Source organism: Acomys minous (assembly GCF_964271855.1).
Source record: "Acomys minous genome assembly, chromosome: 4".
NCBI lineage: Eukaryota > Metazoa > Chordata > Mammalia > Rodentia > Muridae > Acomys > Acomys minous.
Window position 1 is genome coordinate 20,219,259 of NC_140486.1, and position 11,594 is coordinate 20,230,852.

The 11,594-nt window shown below is 49.6% G+C and overlaps 1 protein-coding gene across 5 annotated transcripts in view; it reads right to left on the reverse strand.

The window, feature by feature from the left end:
• The window catches only part of LDLRAD4 (low density lipoprotein receptor class A domain containing 4), a 328,427-nt gene extending 318,697 nt beyond the window's left edge, over positions 1–9,730 (reverse strand). For 2 of the 5 annotated variants that reach the window (XM_084779090.1, XM_084779087.1), the window contains exon 1: positions 9,395–9,730. The gene's annotated coding sequence lies outside the window, so the exon portion shown is untranslated. Of the gene's footprint in view, positions 1–8,590; positions 9,282–9,394 lie in introns of those variants that run through there. The other 3 variants (XM_084779089.1, XM_084779083.1, XM_084779093.1) reach the window with 2 other exon arrangements.
• Positions 9,731–11,594: the final 1,864 nt, after the last annotated feature.

Sequence of the window (11,594 nt, forward strand, 5' to 3'; positions counted from 1 at the left end):
CCCTATGTCTTTTGATATTTGCACTCTTGGTACCTAGTGATTGGACAACATATGAGTTTTAGACAAAAAGAGGAGAAGAGAGAGTGAAAGAGAGACAGACTGAGGAAGCACCCACACTCTCCACCCTTCGGGAATGGCAGCCTCTCTCTCTCTCCTCCATGTATGATGCTTTTTAAAAACTGGATTATAAACTTGCTCATGGAACTGCCCTTATTTGCCAGTTGCTTCTCATACCATATTCCATTTTCCTCTTAGTCTCTAAGTCCCCAAAGAGCAGGAACTGGGCCTCTGACCACATTCCAGCTCTGGGCAGGCACTTCACAAACACTTCATATTTGGCTTAATAGCTTCCATTTAGGAAGCAATGTGTTTCGCAGTGAGCCCCTCCCAACTGGTTGCACACACCCTATCTCATTCTGTCCTTTCTAAATGTAAGCCATGGGTAAATAGTAACGTTGGAAGACATCAAAGTGAGGTGAGGTGGCTAGACACTCTCTGGGTCCTCAACCATCGATCACTAATTAAGAAAAGGCTGGATCTTCTGGGGGATATTTTTCAATTGAGGTGCCCTCTTTTCAAATGACTCTAGCCTGTGTTGAGTTGACATAAAAGTAGCCAGCACACTGTTGATGTACAATACCATCCACACTGCCCAGCACCTGTGAGAGCAGGTATGTACCTAGGGAAGGAAGGACAGGGCACTCTCTGAGCCTCCGGACACACAGAAGAGCCTGCCCTGAAATCCAAAGCTCAGGCAGATGGGGCAGAGTGCTTCCAGGAGCCGACAGCCACTCTAGCTGCGTTGCAGCCTGTCCTACTATGTCGGTATACTCCCCTGAGCACTTCTATGAAGGCTTCATACAAAACAGAAACACTTGCACAGTCCCAAGGACCCTGCCCACTGTCTACGGGGTACTAGTGCACACTAACGCACACCCCCAACACACACCGCAGAACAGATGAATGCCTTGCACTGTGCACAAGGTCCCCCCACGTCAGGAATGCAGGTAGGTGCCTAGGAAGATACTACACTACACTAACTACAACCCACCCTGGGAGAGCGACATCTTCCTGCATCCTGCATCCTGCATCCTGCATCCTGCATCCTGCATCCACCTCAAACAGTCTAGCGATTTCTAATCTTTCAATGAAAGACTGACTTGGACTAAGCAGACCCCACTAAAATGATTTTCATTTCTTTCAAGTCTTAGGAGCAAGCAGTTTGGGCGACAAGACATTTGTTGAGCAGCATCTTCGTGTGAAAGGGTTGAGACATTTGTTGAACACTTGAGCACAAGCACAGATAACAACACCCAGTGCCCCATGCAGTAGCACAGAGAAGCGATGATTAGTTGATACAATCAGACACATTATGAGTCTATATCCTTGGTGGAGGACACAAGTAGACTAGCTCTATCACTCTCAAGAAGTGGTCAAAGAGAAGTACGGCATGGCTGGACCAGCTCTCGGGTGCTGAATCCATGGCCTCTCCTGGCCCTCATTTCTCTACTGTGACCCCACGTACATGCTCATAGAGGCGTAGTATAATAATAAGGAAATGCCAAGAGCAGTATTCTGCCATGAGATCCTGTAATTGTTCATATATGTACATGATAAATGATTAATGATAGATAGGTAGATAGGTTAATTGATAGATGATTGACAGGTAGATAGATGATTGATACATAGATACATGATTGATAAGTAGATAGATGATATTATAGAGAAGATAGATAGGAAATTGACAGGTAGATAGATGATTGATACACAGATAGATGATATCATATAGAAGAAAGAAAGAAAGAAATTATTAAGCTGTTAATGTGCCCTGAGTCACTACATTTGCCCATAAAAATTCTAACAAACATCAAGTTTTCCATCTAGTACCCAAATGATACAAACCAAGAACAAGGAATAGGAACATTTAAATCATATCGTTTTATCGGCAAGCATACACAGGTGTTGACACTGGTCGGTGTCAACATGGCATAGTCACCCTGTAGCTCTTGTATCTGTGAGAGTGGGAGTTGCCCCACCCTTTCTGAGAGCCAACTGGCTAACTTTCAGAAGACCCTCCAAAGTTCTCATACCAATGGACTTTTCTCTTAGAAAACTACTCGACGTCTGTATGTAATGCAGAAATGCTCAGAGCAGATGTAGTAGCTCATGCCTGTAATCCCAGCACTCTGGAGGCTAAGGCAGGCGGATTCCCATGAATCTGAGCACAACCTGGGCTACAATAGTAAATTCAAGGCCAGCCTGGGCTACAGAATGAGATCCTATTATTTAAATGTAAAATGTTATTTATAATAGAGAAAACTAGTATCGGTCTAAACGCCCTAAAACAGTTTTTAAAAATAACAACAACAACAACAACAAAAACAAAGAAGAGTGGCTGGAGGGATGGCTCAGTGGTTAAGGACAGGCACCGCTCTGCAAAGGAACTGAGCTCAGCTTTCAGCACACAAGTAGGTTGGCTCACAACCTCCTCTAATCCCAACTCCAAGGAACCATCCAAACAGAGCAAGGGCTGTTCAGTTGAACCCACTTTTATATGCATGGACCCTGTGTTGGTCCAAGATGCACAAACATTTAAAGGGAATATGCGCATACCTCTATGTGTGGCTAATTAACTGGTGCCCTGTGGTGCCAAGTACAGACTCTTGAAGTGTCTTCAAATATGAGCCCAAAGGAAAAGTGTGACACTCATGATCCTTCTACATAAACAGACACTTTAAAGTTGTCCCGCCTCTCCCTCAGTCCCACACTGTCTTCTGCAGGCCTGTCTTATCCCTAGGAAGTGGGGAGCCCCGCTCCTCCAGTGAAAAGAGGAACGGACATCGTTTTTTGAAGGGCGTGGAAAAGCACTTTGCTGGTGTGTTGCCTTGCCTTTCTTTCAAGGAACTGAAGGTGCAATGTAACACACGCCAAGCTGCTGACTGTCCAGTTCTCAGAACGGAGGCTCTGGCCAAAGACCAGAATGAGAACAAGGGCATGGTGAGGGAACATCAAACGGAAGACAGGTAGGAAGACCCTGAGCTTGCTAGCTGCCTAGAATCCCACTGGGGCCTATCCAGAGACAAGGAGAGAAATGGCAGGACATTCCTTCTTAAACTCCTATGGCCTCTGATGAAGAACGGGCGGCCTGCCTGTGGAGCCCTTTTCCAACATGGCAAAAGCCGCTGATCACTTAGCCAGATGTTCAGGACTATATTTTTTATTAACGGTTTTGCATGACTTCAGATAACTTCTTGACTTGCGTCCGTACCACGCGGATGTCGGCTGCGCCTGTCACGGGGCTACTATGAAGATTCTATTAGCTGATAGGTGTCCACTAAGAAGAGAGCCCAGCAGAGAAGGCATTGCCCACAAGTGGATTTCCTGCCACAGTGATCTGACCAAGTGCCAGGGTTCGTGCAGGTCTGACCAGGTTCAAGGAGCCCTTCAAAAAGCAGCACTCCGGCTTTGGCTTTACACAGACAGTGAGATTTCACTGCAGATACTGCCAGCCCAACTCTAGGCACAGGTTGCCAGTCCCTGGGGGCCACAGGCAATAGAAACAATGCTGAACTGTGCCTCCCCCAGCCACTGCTTATTTCTGGAAAGAAGTGGCCGGCAAGCACACAGGAACCAGCCGACTTTGGCAGGAAGCCTGCATTCTGCAAACCCCAAGGGCAGGAAGTCCACACACACCAAAGGGTCGGTCCCCCCCACCCCACCCCCACCACACCCTATGAGAAGGAAGGGCCAGCCAAAGAGAATGGGATGGGTGATTTCCTTCCCTAAGTAAGGCTTTGAATAGTCACTCCAAGGCAGTTAGAAATAGAGTGGCTAACGGCACACACATGTTTCTCACACCCACCCAATTCCTGACCTTAATGTCACTTAATAAGCCAGGCCTAGAGTCCGATCTGGAAGGAGAGTGGCAAATCACTTGGCTGGGGCTCCACATATGAGGTGGCTTTGTAATATGAGCAGTGTTGCCCACTAACATGTAGAGCAGGGCACCTGTCACTGTGCCAGCTGAGTGGCCAAACCGCCGTGATAAAAGCACATTATGCCCAAGGAGTTGCCACCCAGCCCCCTTCCAGGCAGCACACACACACACTCACCCACTGCAGACAGTCTGTCCTCGGTGTCTGTACCTGCACCAAGAACTCAACTGTAAACATCTTGGAACTTGGCTGCAGAGCACCTCAAACCCTGAGTGGCCTATGAACGTCTCCCTTTCCCGGTAAAAAGAATGTGAGTCTGGACCAGAAGACCAAGATGAGGAGACAGGGAAGGGCAGCCTAGTAAAAACCAAGGTGGTGAGGGGGACAGATATCTGGTAAGTGGATCCTAAGTTAAAGCCCAAAATAAAAGTGAGAGACACGCCCGTTTCACCTCTAAGCCAGGTCCAGGCCAGCACTCCAGGCAGCAGGCAGGGGCTGTCTGTGCAGCTGTACTTGCACCAGGCCCCAGGAGCAGCACACAGCCAGCTGGGCTGCACAGTGGGTTTGCAGTGCAAGTGTGTTGCAGACAGCAGTAATTTATTTATCCCTGTCATGTAACATTAACAATGTGTCTGGAGCTTGGCAAGCACCCACTTGCACTGTCATATAAACTGTCTGACAAACCTAAAAGTTTCATAAATGCTTCTCTTTTCCCAACAGACAACAAAACATCTTTCTTTTAAAGTTGTCGCCTTTTCGGTGCCTTTTCTCTCTTCCTTTTCCAAACACTAAGGAAGAAAGAAAAAGAAAAGGAAAGAAAAGAAAAAAAAAAGAAGGAAAATCAACAAGGAAAGAACCCATGCAGTCAGAGGCGACCTGTCAGTAATCTCAACCGCTTCGCCATTTTCCTATACTAAGTAAATAAATGAATAGGGTTGGGGCCATGTGGGGTCAGCTGTGCGGGTACTGGGGTACTGAAGCAAAATCTGCAAAACAAAACACGGTAATTAAAAATTAATAAAGGGTGTGGACATCCAGCCCCCACCTCGTTCTGCTCATGGGAATTTGAGCCAGACATTCTGCATCCTCATTAAGTGGGAGCTGGCAGGCTGGCAGGAGTTTAGTGGGTTCTGGGAATGCCAATATATTAACCAGAAGACTTCTGCATACCCTTCAGAGTTTTTATTCTAGAAAAGTCAACCATTTGGCACAGCAGAGCCTTATTTTTGTCCAGGAAAGCTCTCAGCTGCCAATCAAGGGAAACATTACAGCTATGTTCTTCATAATTTCCAAGACCTAGCTGGAAAACAGGCTTGGTGGAACAAAAAAAAAAAATCCTCAGCCACCCCCCACCACCACCACCACACACACAAAATAAAAACAGCTTCCAAAAGTCAAAGCACCATTTTTAGTGGGAATTCAAAGAAAAGCAATCTATCTTTAAATCAAATGGAAATGCAACAACACAGCCATGATTCTGGAGTCTTCCGGTAACAGAGGAAAACCAATATTAATTGGAAACTTGAAACCAATATACCTGTAGCCATGAGCGGCACAGGCACTTGCTTATTTCCTTTTGTTGCCCAACATGAACACAAGCAATTGCATACATGTACACATGAGCACATGCCCACACACAGTCTCCCCCAAACGTGGCAGGTGCTGGGGTTATAACATTCAAATAGGATGCAGAATTCCTATTCCTATTTGTGTGGTGTGAAGGGCATTCATGCGCGAGCGTGTGTGTGTGTGTGTGTGTGTGTGTGTGTGTGTGTGTGTGTGCGCGTGCGCATGCACGCACACATGTATGTGTGCGTGCACGCGTGCATGCGCGCATGCCAACAGAAAAGAGGTCAACATCAGGTCTTTTTTTTCAATCTCTCTCCACCATAGTGTTTGAGGCAGGGTCTCCCACTGGATCTAGAACTCACCAATTCATCTAGATTGGCTGGCCAGCAAGCTCCAAGTACCCACCCATCTCTGCAGGTTCATCGCTGGCATCTTCACGGGCACTAGGGATCTTAGCTTGGGTCCTCAGGCTTGCATACCAAGCTTCTGACTGACTGAGCCATCTCTCCGGGCCCCTCTTTCCTTATCTTACACCCCACAGTTCACTTCTCATGCGCACTCATAATATAGGTCAAGATGTAATTTCCCATCTAACACAGCCCATGTTGGCAGACAGTAACTCTAACATCAGGGAAATAATGGGCCATTGTTCTACAAAAGGGAAGGACTGCAGAAGCAGGGAACAATCAAGCCTGGGAGAGATAAAATGAGGAAAAAAGGAAACGGAAATATAGGAACACCGCGATTTGGCCACCATTAACATTTAATATATGTGTCCTCGTGGATCATGCTGAATAAGTAACATTTTCCAGGTTAATGCTGCACTCCTTTTACAGCTGTTACAGCTGAGTTTTCTCTGACAACTCTGACGGCGAAGGAGACACATCCTAGAGACTCCACAAGCCCAGATGCAGACGAAAGAAAAGAGGAAACAAGACCAGGATTTCTATAAGGCTCTAGCCAGTCTGTACACACTTGCAGGTATTCCTGACAGGATCCTATGGACTTCAGCTTTATATGATGCCAGGGCAACCCTGCACACATTATAAAGTGACTGGCAATGTGGGGCACACGCACAGGGACTCAGGGTTTAGGGGTCTTTACTTGCCAGCTAGCCAGAAACTACCCAGAGGGTGCAAAAGTCATCTTTCCCTCTCTTTGCTTCCCTGCCAGGCTTGGAATCCAGTCCTCCAGCAACCCGGATAAAAACCAGAAAGTGACCCATGAGCTACAGGGCTTCTCTGCCAGGCTGCTAAGTCAAGCAAGACTACAACACAGTCCCAAACTGTAAACACCTCTGCAGACGGGCCTTGCTCTCAGCATGCCTGACAAGAAAACTATTCTTGGAACAGTCTGAAGTTGGGGGAAAAAATAAATATTTGCCTATGGACGTATATGTTCTAATGGAGAGGGGTGGAGAAAAGACTGTTGGATCTCAAATGATGTGCCAACAGATTGGCACAAACTCGTAAGAAGCAGCTGGCTCTGGCTGGGCTCCACCACAGGATCATGGTCATGAAAACCAAGCACCCAAGAGAAGGGTTCATGAGAGCCTTAAACACCTGCTGGCATGAGTGTTTTCAACAAGAACGCAAACCTATAGGAACAGAGCCATAGGCCAGGGCAGTGAGCAGGTAAGAGCAGAACACTAAGAAACTAGAAGGTTTGTTGTTGTTGTTGTTGTTGTTGTTGTTGTTGTTTTAACAAGGAAAAAAGTATCTACAATTCCAGCACAGTAAATCTTTGATATTTATAGTCCCCGATCTAAGTCTTCACTGTGTTCTACATTGATAGCAAAGTTAATCTTTTAAAGAGTTAAGCTTTCACTGGGATGACAGAAAACAAATATTAAAATTCAATAAATAGCCAGGTGTGGTGGTGCATGCCTTTAATCCCAGCACTCAGGAGGCAGAGGCAGGCTGATCGCTGTGAGTTCCAGGCCAGCCTGGTCTACAAAGCCAATCCAGGACAGCCAAGGCTACATAGAGAAACCTTGTCTCAAAAAAAAAAAAAAGAGCAAAACAAAAATTCAATAAATATACATGGATAATATTCGGACCCATTCATAGTCTGTGTAATGATTCAAATTTGATATTGTTTCTTTGTTGAACATATATTCTGTATTCCAACAGGAATGCACAAAGGCAGATTTAAGATGCCAGTAAGCTGAACTTAAGCCACAGGGAAAGATTGTAACTTTTCCATACAAAAAGAGGCCCTGGCTTAGTATGTGTACACTTCATAGAACCTTCCATGAAATCCAATACACAGTCCTGTAGGTCCAGGGTAGATACAGACAAGAAGATAAGCTTTGGGGAGCACCCAGAGCAGTGGAAAGAGCCATGGCGAGATAAGCCTGCAGTGTTTGCCCAGCATAACCCCCTACTTTTTTTTACCTGGTGCTAGGACTAAAAGCCAGGGCCTCAGCGTGCTAGGAAAACCTGCTGCCACCGAAAGGTGCCTCTCCACTCCAGCACTGTGAAGACCCAGCCGGGCTCAAGGGCTCACCCTCTCTACCCAGCACCACCTCAAGTGTGGCTCAGTATCTCACTTCATATCCCAGAATTCCTAACACACAGAAGGTCATCAATAAATATCACCGGCATAATTAACTCTAACTTTCAGCATGAAGTTCAGGGATGACAAGGTAGCCAAATAATGAGAAAAGAAAGGAAAATGCAAAGGAAACAGACTCAGAGGAGAAGAAAGCCAATCAAAAGAATCCATTCTAGCTCATTAACAGTCTTTGTGGAAAAACAAAACGTTATGTTGACTGATGTGGCCACTGACACTCAGCAGTCCCTCCTGCGCCAGGGCAGAAGCTAGGAAGCCCCACTTGTTTTAACGAGTTTCTCACTGTCCTGACTGGCCAGGTAACCAGGAACAGACGCGCCTGGTGTGGGCGCTAGGGATGACGCCCACCCACCATGCGTGCCTGTGGTTCTGAAACCTCTCCTCACCGAGAACTCTCCAATTAAAAAAGAAAAGAAATAAAAGGAAAAAAAGTTTAAAAACAAGCAAGCAAATGCTCTCTGTGGCATGAGTTAACGCACAGAGAGCCTACTGTCTCCCAGCAGCGTACTCACAGGGCGCGCCCCCAGCCGTGCCCAGACGGCACACCGGGCAGGGGTCCCAGGAAGCCTCCTTCAGCTTGTAGAGTGCAGAGCCCACAACAAAGGCAAGTGCAAAGCCCGGCTGGGTGCTCTTCGCTTCCTGTTTATTCCACCGTGAGGGTCAAAGAGAAATTCAACACACGCCTGCTTCCTCCCGGCCCGGAGACCCAGCCTAAGTGTAACAGCAGCCGCCCCAGACAATCGACTTTGCCAGCCAATGCCAGGAGCCCCGGGCAGCCCGCGGCCGACGTCAAAGCGCGCGGGGGAGGACAGGGGGAGACGGTCTGAGGGCTGGAAAGCCTGGAGTCCGAGCGCCCGGGAGCAAGGTGCAGGGGGAGGCTGCGGTGCCAGCTCCGGCCGCTCCCGTGCCGCCTTCTCGCCGCTGACTTCCAGCTCTCCCCCCCACCCCCGACTGCAGCAGCTTGCACACAGGCCTAGGGGAGTCTCTGCTTTTGGGACAGGCATTCCCGCGCCCACCCGGGCCGCTGGGTGCTGCAGGTTGAAGCAGCCAGAGAGGGACACTCTAGAACACCGGGTCTCCGGTCGGCAAGACTATGCCAGCCGAGCGCTCCGAGGATGGGCAGGCACCCCGGCCGCCCTCCGCGCCCACTCGCGACACAGCCTCACAGACCTGGTGCATGGGTCCCGGGGACACGGGGACTAGGAGAGCAGCGTCCGCCGGCGCTGGCTGGCGGGCATCCCGACCCCCCCCCCCTCCCGCCCCGGCTCGGAGGTGAACTCCGGCCAGACGCGGAAACCTCTGCGGGCGTCACTCACCTGCCGCAGCCCCTGGATGGGTGAGCGAGACCGCCCACCGTGCAGTTCGGCCACCGGCCCTGTGGGCTGCGGGGGAGGGGCAGCACTCCGGGTGGCGCGACACAGCGCGGCGTGGCTCTTTAAGAGGGACCTGCCACCGGGTTCCCGGAGCTCCCCGCCCCCCTTTTGCCTTCTCAGGACTTGCAGCCTGTCTGGCGGCCGCCGCGGCTCCTCCCCGGCTCGCTGGGGATCCCCGCCGGCTGACGGGAGAGAAGAAGGGAGGGAGAGCGCCGGTGCTGTCGGGCCAAGGGCCGCGTCCCGCCACTGCGCCGGGGCTGGGTCTGTCTCAAGTCAGCCTCGGCCGCTCCTCCCCCGGCTCTGCGGCGGGGACCCGGCGTGCGGCCAGACGGCGGGGGCGGGGGGCGCCGCCGGGGGATGCGGCCCCGCCCAGGTGTACACCCGGTGTCCCCCGGGCTACAGGGACTGGGGCTCCGAGGTGGGAGTGGGGGGATCGGAACACACCCGGGACCCTCAGCCCTGTGCCCTGTTAAGAGCCTGAAGCTGGGGTGCCAGAGGAGCTCTTGCTGCGGTTAGGCCACGGGCGGTTTGAGGAGGGAGCCCCTACTGCCTCTGGGGGGCTGTGGACGCCCACCCACAGCGGACCTTGGTCCTCCGCTCTCAGTCACACAGTAGGACCACAGGACATTTAGTGGGAAGGGTTAACTGTCTGGGGAGCCTCCTCCTCCAGACCGGAGGGAGTCCTCTGGACTTAGCTGGTGTGGTGCCAGAGAAGTGGGTCTGGATTGGGCAGTGGCGTGGATCCATTCTCTAGGAGCCCAAGCCCTTTCCTTTGCCCTTGAAAAAAGACCTGCAAGTCCTTCGAAGGCCAGGACAAGACCTCCACTGAGTGCAGACAATGGGTCACCGGTTCTCCGGAAATACTAGCGCAGACACTGGTCTACCCAGCCATGTTTGATGGACATTGATAGCTGCCACCGCCAATTTTATTGCAGTCTACACAATTAGAGGGTTGAGTTCCTCTCTGCCAAAATTATCCTCGCTGCAGACCGTCAAAATACATGAACCCAAGTTTCAGGTTTGGTTTAACAGAGATGGAAATGATTAAAGGAGTAACAGTTTTCAATTACGCACAACACACACTCCCAGCTCATACGTCTATGATACCAGAAAAGGGCATATTTTGAAATCTGCATTTAATTTATCAGTAAGGTCTCCGCTAGTGGACTATTAGCTTCGTTCAGTTTTACTGAAGTCTTTCAGTTCAACTCAGCCACCCTAACAATCCGCGTTCCTTTGTGGTCTAGCAGTGACTACCACAGTGGAGAAGCGTGTGTTAAGCGTTTCTCACAGATTGCCTTTATTTAACCCTCATAATAAGAGTGAGCTAGTCTCTGCTTTACAGATGACGAAGTTGAGGCTGTGCAACCTTTGGTGACGTGCCCCCATCCACAAAGGTTTAGCGTTCCTAAACGGCCCCCATCTAAAGCTGCGTGTTGAATCCGCATACCATACCGCCACCTATCTTCAGCCGCATTAAACCCCAGTTCTGTTCAGCTCAGTCCAGGACCAAGTCCAGGACAGCTTGCTATGCCAGGCACTGTGCTGGCTCCCAGTTAGTTGCCAGTTGGGACATGCTAAGGTCCCAGATGATTGGGACGGGGGGGGGGGGCCGTGGGGGAGGGGGTGAACCCAGCTGTTAGGGTAAACTTTTTGTTTTCCATTTCAGCCGTTCACGCCCACGCCCTTACACGGGGCGCACCGCATTAGTTATGGTAATGGGAAAGCTGGAGGTGTTGACATGGGTTTGATTCATCGCGGTGTGTTAGTTTCAGTTAGCCTCATCCCAGCTGTGCAGGGGCCACTCCGCTGGACCCCAGAGCTCAAGGAGGAGCTTAGGAAAGCATGGATCGTGTTTTGCTCGGTCTGAAGGAGAGTATGTGTCCCTTGTAACAGAACATGAGACTAAGGACTCAAAAGATTTGGGAGGATGAATGGAGCCTAGCAATGGGACAGACAAGTAAACAATATTGGAAAATTATATCAATTAGTTCAATAGAAATAAAATGAAATTTTTTTCGAAGTAAAAGAAATGAGGAAAAAATCTTTTTCATAGTAGATCCATTGTAGTTTATCCATTGTGTCAATAACCCTGCCCATACTCAGTCCATACAAAGTTACCAGCCTGTCATCTAAAGATATA